Source organism: Stegostoma tigrinum, chromosome 9 (assembly GCF_030684315.1).
Source record: "Stegostoma tigrinum isolate sSteTig4 chromosome 9, sSteTig4.hap1, whole genome shotgun sequence".
In the NCBI taxonomy this organism is placed as follows: Eukaryota; Metazoa; Chordata; class Chondrichthyes; order Orectolobiformes; family Stegostomatidae; genus Stegostoma; species Stegostoma tigrinum.
The window spans coordinates 22,953,306-22,969,727 of NC_081362.1; positions in this window are offsets into that span (position 1 = coordinate 22,953,306).

Sequence of the window (16,422 nt, forward strand, 5' to 3'; positions counted from 1 at the left end):
GATGGTCATTGCCACACAAATGCCAGGCAATGTTATTTGCCAACTCAAGCTTAGATATTGTCCAAATCTTGTTACATTTGAACACGGACTGCTTCAGTGTCAGAGCTGTTGAGAATAGTGCCGAACCATTGTGCAATCAGGGAATAGCCCCTGTTCTGACATGGAAGGACGATTATTGAAGCAGCTAAAGATGACTAGACCTAAGACACTACCTTGAGAAATTCTTGCAGTGATGTCCTGGAGCTGAGATGATTGGCCTCCAACAATGCAACCATCTTCCTGCATGCGAGATATGATTCCAACTAGGAGAGTTTGCACCCTTGTACCCATTGATTCCAGTTTTGCTCAGGGTCCTTAATGCCTCACTTGGAGGATAACTGCCCTTGACATCAAGGCTGCATTCAACCCTCACCTCTGGAATTCAGGTCTTTTTTCCCTGTTTAAAACAAGACTAATGAGGGCAGGAGCTCAGTGGCCCTGGTGAACTCAAACTGGGCATCACTGATCAGGTTATTGCTGAGCAGATGCTGATAGCACTATTGATGATATCTTCCATCACTTTACTGATGATCAAGAGTAGACTGATGGGGTGGTAATTTTCTGGGTTGGATTTGTCCTGCTTTTCATGTAAAAGACATCACCTGGACAATCTTCCACATTGTCATTTGGAGACCTGTGTGTACGGTTAAAAATGAAGGCAATAATGTCTTTGTCACATCATGTGAAATGCTTTATGATTTTGACAAGAGCTATTTTGATACTATGCTGTGGACCCACACATACAGCCAGCAAGGCTGGATTCAGAAGTTTATTTTCAGCTCCTTTACATCAAAAGGGCTGAAGCTGAACAGTTACAACTAAGAGACCATTGAGACTGTCATTAGGAAAGCTAGTGCATCTTGTTACAACACTGATGAGGGGAATGTGCTGGTAATCAAGTCACATTACTTCACAAGCCATACCACTAATGTGAATGTTTTGACTCAGTCACCAAAGTGGACAAATTGTTTCCTTTTATTACTGTTATACAGACCAAAGGGGACATTTGCTGTGAATCTTTAAAAAGATTCAGAAACGAAACCTAACCTTTAAACAAGTGGTAAAATTGATTATTCCTGAAATAGAGTTTAGTTGGTAAATTTAGCTGTAATCCCAAACACATTCACATGACAAGTATGATACAGGCCTGAAGAGATTATTTGCTTTAAAATAAATGAAAAGAGACAATAAAAAAAAATCACTGCTTTGGAAAGTGCCTGAATTGTTGGGATAAAATGAGATGAATTCTCAAACGTCCCTGTGTTTCTTGATGAAAAGAAAAATGTCAACTGTCTAGACCAGACTTCAGCTCTTATGGAATATTGTGAATAAATATAATCGTTAAGCTTTTGGGTTTATGTGGTAGTCAGATGCTGATATTTGAAATTTCCAAATTCTCTGAAATTCTTCAGAGAAGAATTTTTCAGCTTAACCTGCTTTAAGGTTTCTTAGTATTTCTCCAGGGGACCGAGCAAGTTTGGCTTACTGCAAACTAGGTCTTTTCGTTCTACGGCACACCCAGGTGTCCTGGAAAAATAGAAATCACCTTCAGAAGAATGTTGTTAGGGCACCTTCACCTTAGCCCCATTTCTTCCAAATGGACTTGGTCCAGTAATCAAACTAATAAACTGAATCCTTCCCTTTCCTAGAAGCTTTGCTTGTCTCCTTTCCAAATTGTTTGACTTTTTGATCATAATCAGCTCACAATTCTATTGAACAATTGCAAGAAATTTCATGTCCTTTCAAAACGCTGGTAAACAACTTTAAATCTAGAATATCCAAGCAATTCCATATTCCAGTTCTGCATTGCCCTTAAATATAGATTACCACCAGTCTTCCTACAAATCTAGGACAATGTAATAACTCCAGGTTTCTCTTCAAAATAGACTGTAAGAGTCTGTAAAAGGCTGTTATGAATTTGCTTTTGTCTACAATTTTTCTATCTGTGCATCAGTTTCTGTCAAACTGTGACATTTTCCTCCACACGAAGTGAAAGAAGAGACTAGAGGCTGTTGATTGACACTGTTACCTGAGTAAATGTGTTTATACATTAGAGAATGATAAGAAGCTGTTGGAGACCAAACAATCAGTAGACTGGCCTAAAGTAGTTTGCCTTCCAATATTTCACAGGATGAAAATTGGTCTATGCCAACAACATGAAATATGTTTCAGAGATAGTAGGAACTACAGATGCTGGAGAATCTGAGACAAGGTGTAGAGCTGAATGAAAACAGCAGGCCAAGCAACACCAGAAGAGCAGGCAGGCTAACGTTTTGGGCCTAGACCCTCCTGGAGGGGGTCTAGGCCTGAAGTGTTGGCCTTCCTGCTCTTCTGGTGCTGCTCGGCCTGCTGTGTTCATCCAGCTCTACACCTTGTCATCTAACATGGAACATGTTACAGGTGAATTCAAGACAATTTCTTTCTAGTGAAGATCACAATAATAATGCAAGTGATATTTTGGAGATTCGTATTCAAATTTGTCATTTTCACCGTTTGAAAATTTTAGAAGCAAGCAACATTTCCAAGTGAAGTAAAGCTGACATGAAGAAATATCTGCTGCTGATTCCCAACAAGCCTAATTATTTCTTGTGTTGCAGACCCTGACTGCTACAAACAACAAATGAATCAGCTACATGCATACAGCTGTCTCAAGTGGTAAATGTAGAGCTTCTGTTAAAATGTTAGTTGATCAAGTCTGAAGAGCTACGAGAGATACACCACAATAAATTATCCCTTATATTGTTGCCCAGGGCATGCACATATGCTTTGTCTAATTAAGCTGCACATTGTCTCCTGATGAGATGGTAGTCAGGCACTTGAAATTACAGTTGCAGTTACAGCTCACAACAGGCTAGTTGCCCCATCTGACACATGCTAGCATTTATCCTTCACATTACCCGGTGGGAACATGAGCAGCTAGGGGCTAATTTAAAAGCAGAACAAAAAAGGTAATAATTTCTGGATTTCTGCCTGGGCAATGTGCTAACTGGCACAGGGTCAACAAGATTCAAGACAAATGCATCCTGGGACATTGGCACCAGTACAGGAGAAGGAGCAAGTTGTTCTGATGTGATGGGGCTCCACCTAAAATCATGCTGGGACCAGAAACCTGGTGAATTTCATATCTAGGGCTGTGGACAGGGTTTTAAACCAAATAGCGCTGTTGGGGATGGGAGGTAGGTTCAGTTGCATGGAAAAGATTAAGGGCAGGAAGGTTTAGTAGATGTTAAAGTTTCCAGAATAAGTAATAGGACAGAGTATGGAAAGGGGTCAGGAATCTAATGTCAGGCAACTATGAGAAGGACATAGTCAATGCAGAATTGAGGGTGTTTTACTTTAATTCATGCAGTATACAAAGAACAAAACAGCACCAACAGGCCCTTCAACCCTCCAAGCCTGTGCTGACAGATTTTGTTCTTCCTTACAAAAAACACACAACTGTCTTCACTTACGGGATCCACATTGCTGCTACCTTCCTATTCATGTATTTGTCCAGGTGCTTTTTGAATGCTGCTAGTGTCTGCTTCCACCACCTCTTCCAGCAGAATGTTCCACACACTGCCCACACTGAAAAACCTACCGTTTACATCTCAAGCATCTACCACCACTGCCCACCCCCTCATCTTGAACTTGTGTCTCCTAATAATTGACCCCTCCACCCTGGGCTTAAGCCTCCTACATTCCAAAATCCATGCCATTCACAATTTTAGAACATACAACTGTGCAGCACAGCAATGGGCTCTTTCCCCATGATGCCATTGCTGAACATGTTATCAAGTGAAATTAATCCCTTCTGCCTGCCCTTGGTCTATATTCCTCCCTTAAGTGCCCTCTATCTACCTCCACCACCCCTGCAATGCATTCCAGACTCCTACCAATCTCTAAAAAAAGTTGCGCCATCTCCTTTGAACGCTCCGTCTCTAGTCTTAAATAGATTCCCCCTAGTATTAAACATTTCAATGCTGGGGGTGGGGGGAGAGATTCTAACTGTCAACCCTATCTATGTATACTTTTACAGACTTATGTTAAATTTCCCTTAGCCTGTGCCACTCAAGAGAATACAATGCAAGTTTTTCTAGCCTCTCCTTATCACTTATTTCCTCTAATCCAGGCAGTATCTTCACAAACCTCTTGTGCACCTGCTCCAAAGCCTCCACATCCTTCCTGTAATGTGGCGACCAAAATTAAGTGCAATGCTGTAAGTGTGACCTGTGCAAGGTCTTATAAAGACAGATGACATCCTGATTCTTGCTCAATTCCCCCACCAAAAGAGGCAAGCATGCCATATGCCTTCTTTACCACCCTATTTACAAGTGTGACCACTTTTTATGGAGCTATGGGCTTGAATCCCAAGATCCTTCTTTGTGTCAATACTGTCCAGAATTCTGCTATTAGCTATACACTTCTCCTGAAGATTTGATTTCCCAAAGTGCAGGAACTCACTCTGATTAAACTCCATTGGCCATTTCTCCACCCAAATCTGCAACAGATCTATATCCCATTGTATCCTTTGGCAACCTTCTACATAATTCACAACTCCAATCTTTGTATGGTCTGCAAACTTGCTAATCCATCCATCTATGTTTTCATCTAGGTCAATTCTATATATCACAAAACAGTAGTGGTCCCAGTATGGATCCTTGTGGAACATTAGTCATGGACATCCAGCCTGAAATACATCCTTAAACCACCCTGTCTTTATTGGGCAAGTCAATTCTGAACCCACATGGCCAAGTCAATGTGGACCCTCATATACCTTATTCTTCTGGATGAGCCCACCAGGGACATTGTCAAAAGCTTTACTAAAATCCATGTAAACATTATCCACTGCTCTAGCTTCAATCACATTCATCACCTCCTCAAAAAAAATTCAATCAAGTTAGTAAGACATGACCTGCCCTGCACAAAGCCTTTGACTCTCCCTATTTAGGCCATGCTTTCCAAATGTGCACAAATCCCATCCCGAAGAATTCTCTCCAATAGCTTCCCAACTACCAATAAGACATAGTGGTCTGTAGTTTCCTGGATTACTCCCATTTCCCTTTTTGAAAGGAAGAACATTATCTACTTGCCAATCCTCTAGGACCTGTAGTGGCTAGCGAGGATACAAAGGCCTGAGCAATCTCCTCTCTTGCTCTTCTGACTAACCTGTGGAGGATACCACCTGGCCCTGGGGACTTATCCACAATGTTCTTCAAAACGTCCAACACTTCCTTCTTGATCCCAAAATGCCCTAGCATATTAACATGCTCCACAAAATCTTGTTATCCTCCATATCCTTTTCCTGGGTGAATAACAATACAAAGTACTTGTTTAGAATCTCACCCACAATCTTTGCCTCCAAACACTAGTTCCCTTCTTTATCCTTGTGTAGTCCTACACTTTATTTAGTTATCTTGTCTTTACTGTATCTGTAGAATGCCTTGGGATTCTCTTTAACCCTACTTGCCAAGGTCATTTCATTGCCCCTTGCTCTCCTAATTGCCTGCTTGAGTTCTTTACTGCTTTCCTTATATTCCTCACAGGCCTGGTTAGATTTTAGCTTCTTAAATATTACATATCCTTCTTGTTCCCTTTTGACTAAAGTCACAACTCCCCATATTATCCAAGGACTCCTTGCCATCCATGTCTTTGCTTTTTACTGGAACATGCCAGTCTTGAACTCTCTCCAGCAGGTCTTTAAAAAGTTCCCACATGTCAAATGTGGATTTGCCTGATAACAGCTCCTCCTTATAAACCACAGCCAGGTCTCCCCTCAACCTCCTGTGTTATGGTTCAACAAATCCAGCCTATCCAATTCTTCTTCATAGCTAAAACCCCCCATACTACACAATGGCCTGCTAAATATTTTCTGTGCCTTCTCCAAAGCATCCATATCCTTCAGGTAAAGTGGTGACCAGAACTGTACACAATATTCCCAATACTTTCAATGGAAGAGGCATTGAGCAACAATGCCATAGTCCTTTTTCACATCCCTTTGTATTTGTGCTGCCACCTTAAGTGATCGTGGACCTGCACACCCAGATCCCTCTGTATATCAATACTCTCAAGTGTTCCACTATTCACTGTGGAATTCAGTTATACTTGACCTTTCACTTTTTCCCTCCGCCAGATTAAACTGCCATTTTTCTGGTGCAAAAAAAAGTTGCTGGAAAAGCTCAGCAAGTCAGACAGCATCTGTGAAGGCAAAAACTGACAATGTTTCGGGTCCAGTGACCCTCCCTCAGAACTCTTTCCTGCCCTTGCCTCCAACTGATCCAGATCATGTTGTATGAAAAAAGGCAAACAAACTTGTAGCACAGATTAAAATTGACATGTATAACATTGTAGATATCAAAGACATGGCTGGAAGGGGATTGGGACAGAGAACTAAATACACAAAGGATACGCATTCTATTGAAAGGACAGGGAGACAGGCTGAGTCAGAAGGCATAGAATCTATGTGGGTAGAATTGAGGAACTGCAAAGGAGAAAAGACACTGGTGGGAGCTGTGTACAGGCCTCCTAGCAGCAGTCAGGAAGTGGGGTAAAATAAATCAGGAGACAGAAAAGATGAGCAAGAAAGGCACTATCACAATAATCATTGTGGACTTCAATATACCGGAGACTGGGAAAATCAGGTTTGATGCAGACCCCAAGAAAAGGAATTCTTAGAATGTTTACAAAGCATTTTTTTAAGCAGTTTGTGCTTCATCCCACAGGCTGGGGAGGCTGGTCAGGGAAAGTGAAGAAATGGTGGCAGAACTAATATATGCTTTGCATCAGCATTCGTGGTGTAGAACAGGGGCATGATATAAGAAATGTTTACCCCAACTCAAAGGTGATTGTTGCAAACGAGTTTCTTCAGGATTGTGTTCTACTTCTGCTACCACTGAAATAACACCACAGGAGCTGGCGACCCATTACCAAGCCTCCCTTTATTTGCACAAGAACAGCCCCTGACTTCAAACTGCTTCATTCAGAGTCAGACCCTAGAAGGGTAGAATGTCTGACACTCACCCTTTTTATCTGTCAACCAGAGGTCTCTGATTGGACCAGATTGACAGCCCCAATCAGGCAACTCTTATTCTATAAGGTCCAGCTGGCTGACCACATTACAATCACCACACCAACTAGCGAATAACTGTTCAATCCTTCAATATAAAACACAGCTCCGGAGATACCTCCCTCCACAAATAGAGTTTACATTAAGTATTCTTTTCTAATATATTTATGTATAATATTATCTACAAGCGGAGACTCTTCTTCACCCTGGTGTATGTTGGTTTCACTCTGTTGGCATTAATTGCTTTCAGTGAAAAGACACAAAACCATTCAAACATGACCATTTTAAAAAACTAGGTAGCTTGAAGCTACAATCCTCCTTCAATCTAATTGCTGTCTAATAATTGAATTCTGCTCCCAACTATCAATCTGCATAATTTGAGTGCTTCCTGCGGCATATCAGTTGAGAAGGATGGTGCATTCTGTCTGCAGCAGAGGGAGGGAGAATTAGTAAATGAGGAGGCAAGCGTCTCCCAGGTCCAAGGTAATACCATCACACTTCTATCTTGCTCTCCATTTAAAGTGTTGACAGATAAGATTACAATTATCAACAAAACTTGCATCTATATCACGCCATAATATGTCATAAAACATCCCAACATAATTTGCAGGAGTGTTATCAAACATGTTTTTATCCATCAAGGAAAGGTGTGATGAGGATGGACAGAATCATGACATCACAAAATTGCTCTGGTACAGGGGAATGGTATCGTGTCTGTATTGATTGTATTCAACTGCTGCTCCAACCTACGCCCTGTAGTCGTGCAATCTTTTCCTTTTCAGATAAGTTTCCAAGAGTGAGATGGTGGCTCAGTGGTTAGCACTGCTGCCTCACAGTGCCAGGGAACCGGGTTTGATCCCACCCTTGGGTGACTTTCTGTGTGGAGTTTGCACATTCTCTCTATGTCTGCATGAGTTTCCTCCAGGTACTCCAGTTCCCTCACAAAGTCCAAAGATGTGCAGGTTAGAGGGTTTAACCATTGTAAACGCAGGGTTACCGTGATAGGGTGTGGGTCTCTGTGGAATGCTTTTCGAAAGGTCAGTGTGGACTCAGAAACAGTACTTGAGCTGAGGTAGAACTTTTCTCATACATGTTTATTATAACATCTTCGCTTTTGCCCAAGATCTTTCATGCTTTATTAACTGCTTTCTTAACCTCCCCTTCCAGTTTAGCACCTACATCCCAAAGCCCTCTGCACCCATACACCCTTTAAGATTTTGATGTCTATTTCATAGTACCTTTTCTTTCCCTTCCTACTAAATTAAACCAATTCTCATCCCTCTGCATTACCTTTCGTCAGCCATTTCCCACCCATTCCTCCAGATCAAATGTATTGCCATGATCCCAGATCGGACCTCCAAAATTAGGTTATGACACCAGGTGAGATAATCAAATTATGTTATGATCTGATTAATACCAGTAGCCTTTACTTCTAAAGTTGGTAAGAGTGAGATCCAAGGGACTTTGTAAGGGAATAAAACTACTAGATTCCAGGGCTTTGAATAAACAACAATAAACTTAGACTGTACAAAATAGAACTGTAGAACAATCTATGATACGTATACAATTTATATTCCAATACACTTGATCAGATGGAAAGTGGGCTGAAGATTGGCAAAAGCAATTCAATACAGATAAGTGTGAAGTGTTGCCCTTTAGAAAGTCAAATCAAGATAGGGCTTATACAGTAAATGGTAAGGTCCTGAGGAGTATTGTGAAACAGAACAAACCAGAAGTACAAGTACAAAGTTTGTTATAAGCAGTGTCACATGTGGACAGGGTGATGAAGAAGGCATTTAGCATGCAGGCCTTCATCGATTAAGGCATTCAGTATAGAAGTTGGGACGTTATGTTACAGTTGTAGAAGTCATTGGTGAGACCACAGAGTACTGTATTGTGTATGATTTTGGTCACCCTGTTAGAGGAAAGATGTAGTTAAAATGGAAAATGCGCAAAGAAGATTTACGAGGATGTTGACTGGTTTGTTCGGCCTGAGTTGTAGGAAGAGGTTGGCCTCTACATTAATGTAGAGCTGGAGGATCACAGCAGGCCAGGCAACATTAGGGGAGCAGGAAAGCTGATGTTTCAGGTGGGGACCCATCTTTAGAAGGGTCCTGACCCGAAACATCAACTTTCCTGCTCCTCTGATGCTGCCTGACCTGTTGTATTCCTCCAGCTCAACACTATGTTATCTCTGACTCCAGCATTGGCAGTTCTCACTATCTCTGGCCAGGATAGGATTTTTTTCCCTTGGAACGTAGGAGAATGAGTCGTCACCTTATTGAGATGTATAAAATCATGAGCGGCATAAGTAGGAAGAAAGCATTTTTCCTAGGGATAGGGAATTGAAAACTTGACAGTATAGGTTTAAGGTGAGAGGGGATAGATTTAAGAGGGACCTGAGGGTAATTTCTTCACACAGAGAGTGGTGCGTACATGGAATGGACTACCAGAGAAAGTAGTTGAGGCAGGTACAAGAGCAACATTTAAAAAACATTTGAATAGGTATATGGATGGGAAGGATTTCGAGGGATATGGACCAAATGCAGGCAATTGGAATTAGCTGAGTGGGCACCATGGTCAAAATGGAACAGTTTGGGCCAAAGGGCCTATTTCCATAATGTATTGCTCTATGACTCTCTAACTCAGAATTTACATGTGGTAAACATGGAGAATAGAATGTGATCGAATGTCCTGCAGCACCCATCCAATAGTAAACGTGATCAAGACTGATCTCATGGATTTGTCAGCAGCTCCCCCTTGATATTTAATGACACATCAAATCTCATTAAACTTCACAGGGGTTACCATTTTTTCAGTTTTGCTTTGAAACTGCCCCTCATGAGCCATTTCATCGTAGGCTACCTCAACAACTGTTCCTGCTTTAGTCACTCACCTACTGCCCTGGATCCATACTCCCCTTAGCTCTGAAACTCTACTCCCTCACAGGCACAACACCAATGTTTGACTGACAGAATGGTTTCACCAAGCCAGCACTGCTGGATTTTGTAATGTAGCTCAGTTACGTTAACAAAATATTCCACATAAGCCTTTCATTCTGACTCTCAGCTGTACTGAACTATTAATTGGCTATAGGTTTCTTCAAAACCCTTCACAGCTCTTATGACTTCTCTGAACCCTAGAGCTATTAACTGCTGTTGGATTCTGGAATTCACACTCAACAAACCCCATGTAAGTTCATAAGATAATAAAATGTGAGGCTGGATGAACACAGCAGGCCAAGCAGCATCTCAGGAGCACAAAAGCTGACGTTTCGGGCCTAGACACTTCATCAGAGAGGGGGATGGGGTGAGCGTTCTGGAATAAATAGGGAGAGAGGGGGAGGCGGACCGAAGATGGAGCGAAAAGAAGATAGGTGGAGAGAGTATAGGTGGGGAGGTAGGGAGGGGATAGGTCAGTCCAGGGAAGACGGACAGGTCAAGCAGGTGGGATGAGGTTAGTAGGTAGGGGATGGGGCTGCGGCTTGGGGTGGGAGGAAGGGATGGGTGAGAGGAAGAACAGGCTAGGGAGGCAGAGACAGGTTGGACTGGTTTTGGGATGCAGTGGGTGGAGGGGAAGAGCTGGGCTGGTTGTGTGGTGCAGTGGGGGGAGGGGACGAACTGGGCTGGTTTAGGGATGTGGTCGGGGAAGGGGAGATTTTGAAGCTGGTGAAGTCCACATTGATAGCATTCGGCTGCAGGGTTCCCAGGCGGAATATGAGTTGCTGTTCCCAAGCGGAATATGAGTTGCTTGGGAACCCTGCAGCCTAATGGTATCAATGTGGACTTCACCAGCTTCAAAATCTCCCCTTCCCCCACTGCATCCCTAAACCAGCCCAGTTCGTCCCCTCCCCCCACTGCACCACACAACCAGCCCAGCTCTTCCCCCCCACCCACTGCATCCCAAAACCAGTCCAACCTGTCTCTGCCTCCCTAACCGGTTCTTCCTCTCACCCATCCCTTCCTCCCACCCCAAGCCGCACCCCCGTCTACCTACTAACCTCATCCCACCTCCTTGACCTGTCCGTCTTCCCTGGACTGACCTATCCCCTCCCTACCTCCCCACCTATACTCTCTCCACCTATCTTCTTTACTCTCCATCTTTGGTCCGCCTCCCCCTCTCTCCCTATTTATTCCAGAACCCTCACCCCATCCCCCTCTCTGATGAAGGGTCTAGGCCCAAAACGTCAGCTTTTGTGCTCCTGAGATGCTGCTTGGCCTGCTGTGTTCATCCAGCCTCACATTTTATTATCTTGGATTCTCCAGCATCTGCAGTTCCCATTACCCCATGTAAGTTCAGCTGCCTTAAGCAGCACAGTTACCAGCAGCTGTCTGTCAGTCCTTCTCCACACCAGGACTACTCTTCAGTGATGCTTTAGCTGTCTTACATGACTTATTCGAAACCCTGAAATTAGTCCTGCTCTTATTTCTAAGTAGAGTTAGAAGTAATTAATTTTGGGACAGTCAAATCTGTTATAGGAAGGATGTTATTAAGCTGGAGGGGTTCAGAAGAAATTTGCCAGGACTTTGCTCGGAATAGAAGGTATGAGTTATAAGGAGAGGCTGCATAGACTGGGACTTTTTTCACTGGAGAGTACAAGGTTGAACAGAGACCTTATAGTGGTTTATAAAATCATGAAGGGCAGAGATAAGGTGAATGGCAGGTGTCTTTTCCATAGGATAGGGGATTTCAAGATTAGAGGACATATTGTTAAGGTGAGAGGAGAAAGATTTAAAAAAGATTTGAGCTGTAATTTTTTTTACACAGAGAGTGCTTCGTGTGTGAAATGAACTTCCAGGGGAAGTGACGGATGCAGATTCAGTTACAATGTTTAAAAACTACTTAGATAAGTACATGAGTAAGAAATAGTTGGAGGGATATGGGCCAAGTGCAAGCAGGTGGGACTAGTTTAGTTTGGGATTATGGTCAATATGGACTGGTTGGACTGAAGGGTCTGCTTCCAAGCTGTATGACTCTATAACTCCATGACCCTAAATCATTGGATGCTCCTAAATGTTAAAATGTTGGCATTTTTACAGAAGGTTGGCTTTCAGCATAGAATTCATCACAATGTCCTCTTGAAGGCTATCATTATTGTCCTCAAAATTTAATACACTTTTTGAGATTTTGTGTCATCACAAATTTTGTAACTACTGTGTGGACACAAGGTAAGGTCAATAATATATGTCAAGTGACACAGACATGCTAAGACAACACGGTGTGAAGCTGGATGAACACAGCAGGCCAAGCAGCATCAGAGGAGCAGGAAAACTTGACATTTCAGGTCGGGACCTCCTCTGATGCTGCTTGCCCTGCTGTGTTCATTCAGGTTCACACTGTGTTATCTCAGATCCTCCAGCATCGGCAGTTCCTACTATCTCTGTAATGGACATGCTAACATTGATCTCTAGGAAGCCCACAATGCACCATTCTCCAGTCTGAAAACAAATGTTGCTCCTGTTCCTTTCATTCCATGTTGTGCAAATTTGTTTACAAGTCTGTTGTGTGACGCATTTTAGAAATCCATCTACGCTACATCAACCTCATTGCTCTCAGGAATCCCATTGCGACCTCATCAAAAATCCTTAATAAGTTAGTTAAACGCAATTTACTTTTAACAAATCCTGCTGTCTTTCCTTCATTAATCTACATTTGTCTGACAGATTTTGTCCCAGATTACGTTCCTGAAAGCTTTCCTGTCACTGAGGTTATATTGACTGGCCTGTAGCCTCTTGGTTTATCCATACATTCTTTTGTTTGAAACAAAGGTTTAACATTTGGGATTCTCCAGTCGTCTGGCACCACCACTGTTTCTAAGGAGGAAATGATAATCTAAGGCACGATCAACCAGCAGGTTTTAATGAGCATTTTGAAGAAGGACAGATATAGCTGCTCAGATTGACAAAGCAAATGCCACAGCATAGGGCCAGCCAACTGAAAGCAAGGCTGCTGATGGTGGGTGATGAAAATTGAGAATGTGCAAGGGGCTAGAATTCAAGAAATGCATGGAAGATGTTGAACTGGATTTGGCAAGGAGGGATGAGGTCAGGCATGAATTTGGAAATGAGGATGAGAATTTTAAAATTGAGATTTCTTTTGGACTGGCTCATTAGTGAAAGACATGACAGTTGGACACTCTTGTGAGTGTTAATCTAAGTCACGTTTACAGTGGATGCAAGGAGAAAGGTCAGTGAAGGGAACAGTTGAGCCCAGCAACAACAACTGCAAAAGCATTCTACAGTCTGTTGTGATGGGAAGTTGCTTGTTTGTCTTTGTAGCAGCGTTTTGACAAGTGTTTTACCCAGGACAGAGGAATGGTAGTGCAGTTCCAGTCCCTTGAATAAACCAGCCCCTTGCCTCATTCTCACAAACTTTCCAAAGCACCATACCTTGACTCATGTGGATAGTGAACTTCAGAAAGGTAGCTCCAAGATTGCTTGCAGTTCTTAACCCATAATGCAACCAACAAACAAATAGAATTGGACACCAAATACAAACCTATACAGAACAAAACCGGAAACGACACTCCTCACCATAACGGACCAGAAAGTATAAATTCCAAGTGGAGTAGAACAACATCGCTTCATCAGAGGCCTCACTGGTGATGTCACCTAGCATGGTGATAAAACATCTGAATGAGAACAAGCCAGCTCGGTGAGCAAGTTAACAACCTCACCTACAATCCGAGCTACAAATCTTTACTGAAGCCTTTAATTGTCTGCTTTTATTTCAAACTACCAGAGAACATGTATTTTGCATTTGGACATACTGTATCTTTAACATGCAAGTGTTTTAAAAGAAAAGCATTCTTCTCATTAACTACCTATCTTGCCTGACCAGACAATTTTCCTTCTAAATTAAAAGGTTTTGTTTCAAGTGTTTTTTATTCAACTTCCCTCCCAACAAAATTGATTTCTGGCTCTGGCTTGACATCAATACTAATGATTAGGGTCTGGTTTTAAACAAAACAAAACTTGGATTTACCTGTCCAGTTATGGTTGATCCATGAGCCCTTGATAATTGAATGACTGCCATTTTCATAAGGGACTGTTAACTAGCAGTCAAATAACCAGCTTGCTTAATGTAGAACCAAGTATACCATGGGACTCTTAAGGTACATTGCACTGATGTATTTCAGAGGGAGATAAGAAGATGTGTTAATCTGGTGACATCAAGCAAATAGAACGGAAAGAAGCTCCTGGGAAGCAAACAATGGACCAAATGGCCTAGACCTGTCCTGCAAATTTCTTTATAAAGACATATAATAAGTAAATAAATAAATGAAGCAATCCAATCTTTCAAGTACATGAGTGGGGGATGACTTATTTTGCAAAGGAAATGTCTGTGAATTGTTTTGGCACAGAGTGTTAAGTAAAGATACTAAACCAACAGTAAATTTTAATCAGGTAGTTTTGTATTTCTAACCAGAATAATTTCTTTTAAATGAAAATGAGGTAGTCAATATAAGTATGTTTCTGATGGTGCTAGGGTTGAATCACAATATTCTCTCAGTGGAAATCGCCTGAGGAAAATATGTAATGTTGCTGACTTCTTGCTCCTTAAATTTGTAATAATAAAATATGTGAAAATACATTTGAAGACATGGATTTGGAACAGCATGTACTTTGTGAAGAATTTGTGCCAGTTATGACTTTCTAATGAGTATACGATTTTATAACCAAGTAGAAGATATTATTTTTTCTGAACGATATCACTTTATCAAATGATCAGATGATGTGACTACCATAATACCGCTCTTTTCTCAGTTTCCTAAGCCTTATGTATGCTTCCTTTTTCTTCTTAATTAAGCTCACAATTTCTCTTGTTATTCAAGGTTCCCAAATCTTTCCAACCTTATCCTTCATCTTCATAGGAACATGTTGGTCCTGAACTCTAATCAACTAGTCTTTAAAAGATTCCCGTATACTACATGTGGATTTACCCTCCAACACCTGCACCCAATTTACATTTCCCAGTTTCCAAAATGCTCCCCAGCTGAAACATCGATCTCCTGACCAGACTCATTCACCAATATCAGGTCTATACGGCACTTTAATAGTTGGATTATTTACATAACTGTTTCAAAAAACCACCCTGAACCCGCCAAACAAATTCCATCCCACCCCACCCCCTCCATTCAAGCCCCTGGCACTAAGCCAGTCCCAGTCAGCAGAGGGGAAGTTAAAATCACTTACCACAACAACCCTGTTGCTTTTAAATTTTTCCATAATCTGCCCATCTAACTATTGTTCCATCTCTCACTGACTTTTGGGAGATCTGTAGTACACCCAATCAAAGTGATTGCAACCTCCCTAATCATGAGGTCTACCCACAATGCCTCACTGGATGAACCCTCCAAGATGTTTTCCCTCTGCGTGGTTCAGATGTTCTCCCTTATAAGTAATGCAACTCGACTGCATGTCCTTTTTCAAACTCTGGTAACATTTGGATGGACTAAGAGAAAGAAGAAGGATAGGTGAAGCTTTCACAACCTCAGGGCAGCCCAAAGCATCTTACAGTCAGTGGAGTAATTTTGAAGTGTGGCCATTGTCACAATATGGGAAACATAGCAACAATTTGATGCTCAATAATATCTAACAAATAAAATGTGCTAATTAAGATCTATTTTGTTTTAGTGATGTTGTTTGGTAAGTAAATATTAGCCAAGATACCTTTCTTTTCTGTTTACTCCAAGATCCTGTGAGATTGTTTTACGGACTGTTTTTAACCTACTGTTAATGGTCTAACCTTTGACATTGCATTACACCACTGAAATGTTAGCATAGATGATGTGTTCAAATATGTGGCATGGGAATTGAATCCATGACCTTCTGACTCAGAGACTGCTATACTACCAAATGAAGTACATCCTAAAAATGTAATGTATCAAACAGGGCCAACAAGGAGCCACAGCTGTGTATCACATTTGAAGCCATTTCCCCCAATTGTATGCATTGGGTCTCATTAATGACAATTGGATGGGGACCATTATTAAAAGAATATTGCGACATCTGTAGATATTTGGCAGAGATCCAAACACCAAATTATTTTTAGATGTGTTTCAGGATACCTTCCACAATTCTCAATCCAGAACAAATTTAATGAAAAGTGACAGTCTTCTCTGAAGGAGATAGAATATCCCAAATGACATCTTTATAGTCATGCCTGGAATATGAGAGAACATAGAGGCATGTCTCGCTTTCCTGAGAGAAGTGGATTACACAATCAATTGCTTCATGGGTACTGGGCTCCTGTTCAAATCCAATTTTATAAAAGAAATTTGATTTCCATTTAGATAGTGTGCTTTATAACTGCAGGATACTCCAACGCGCTTTGCA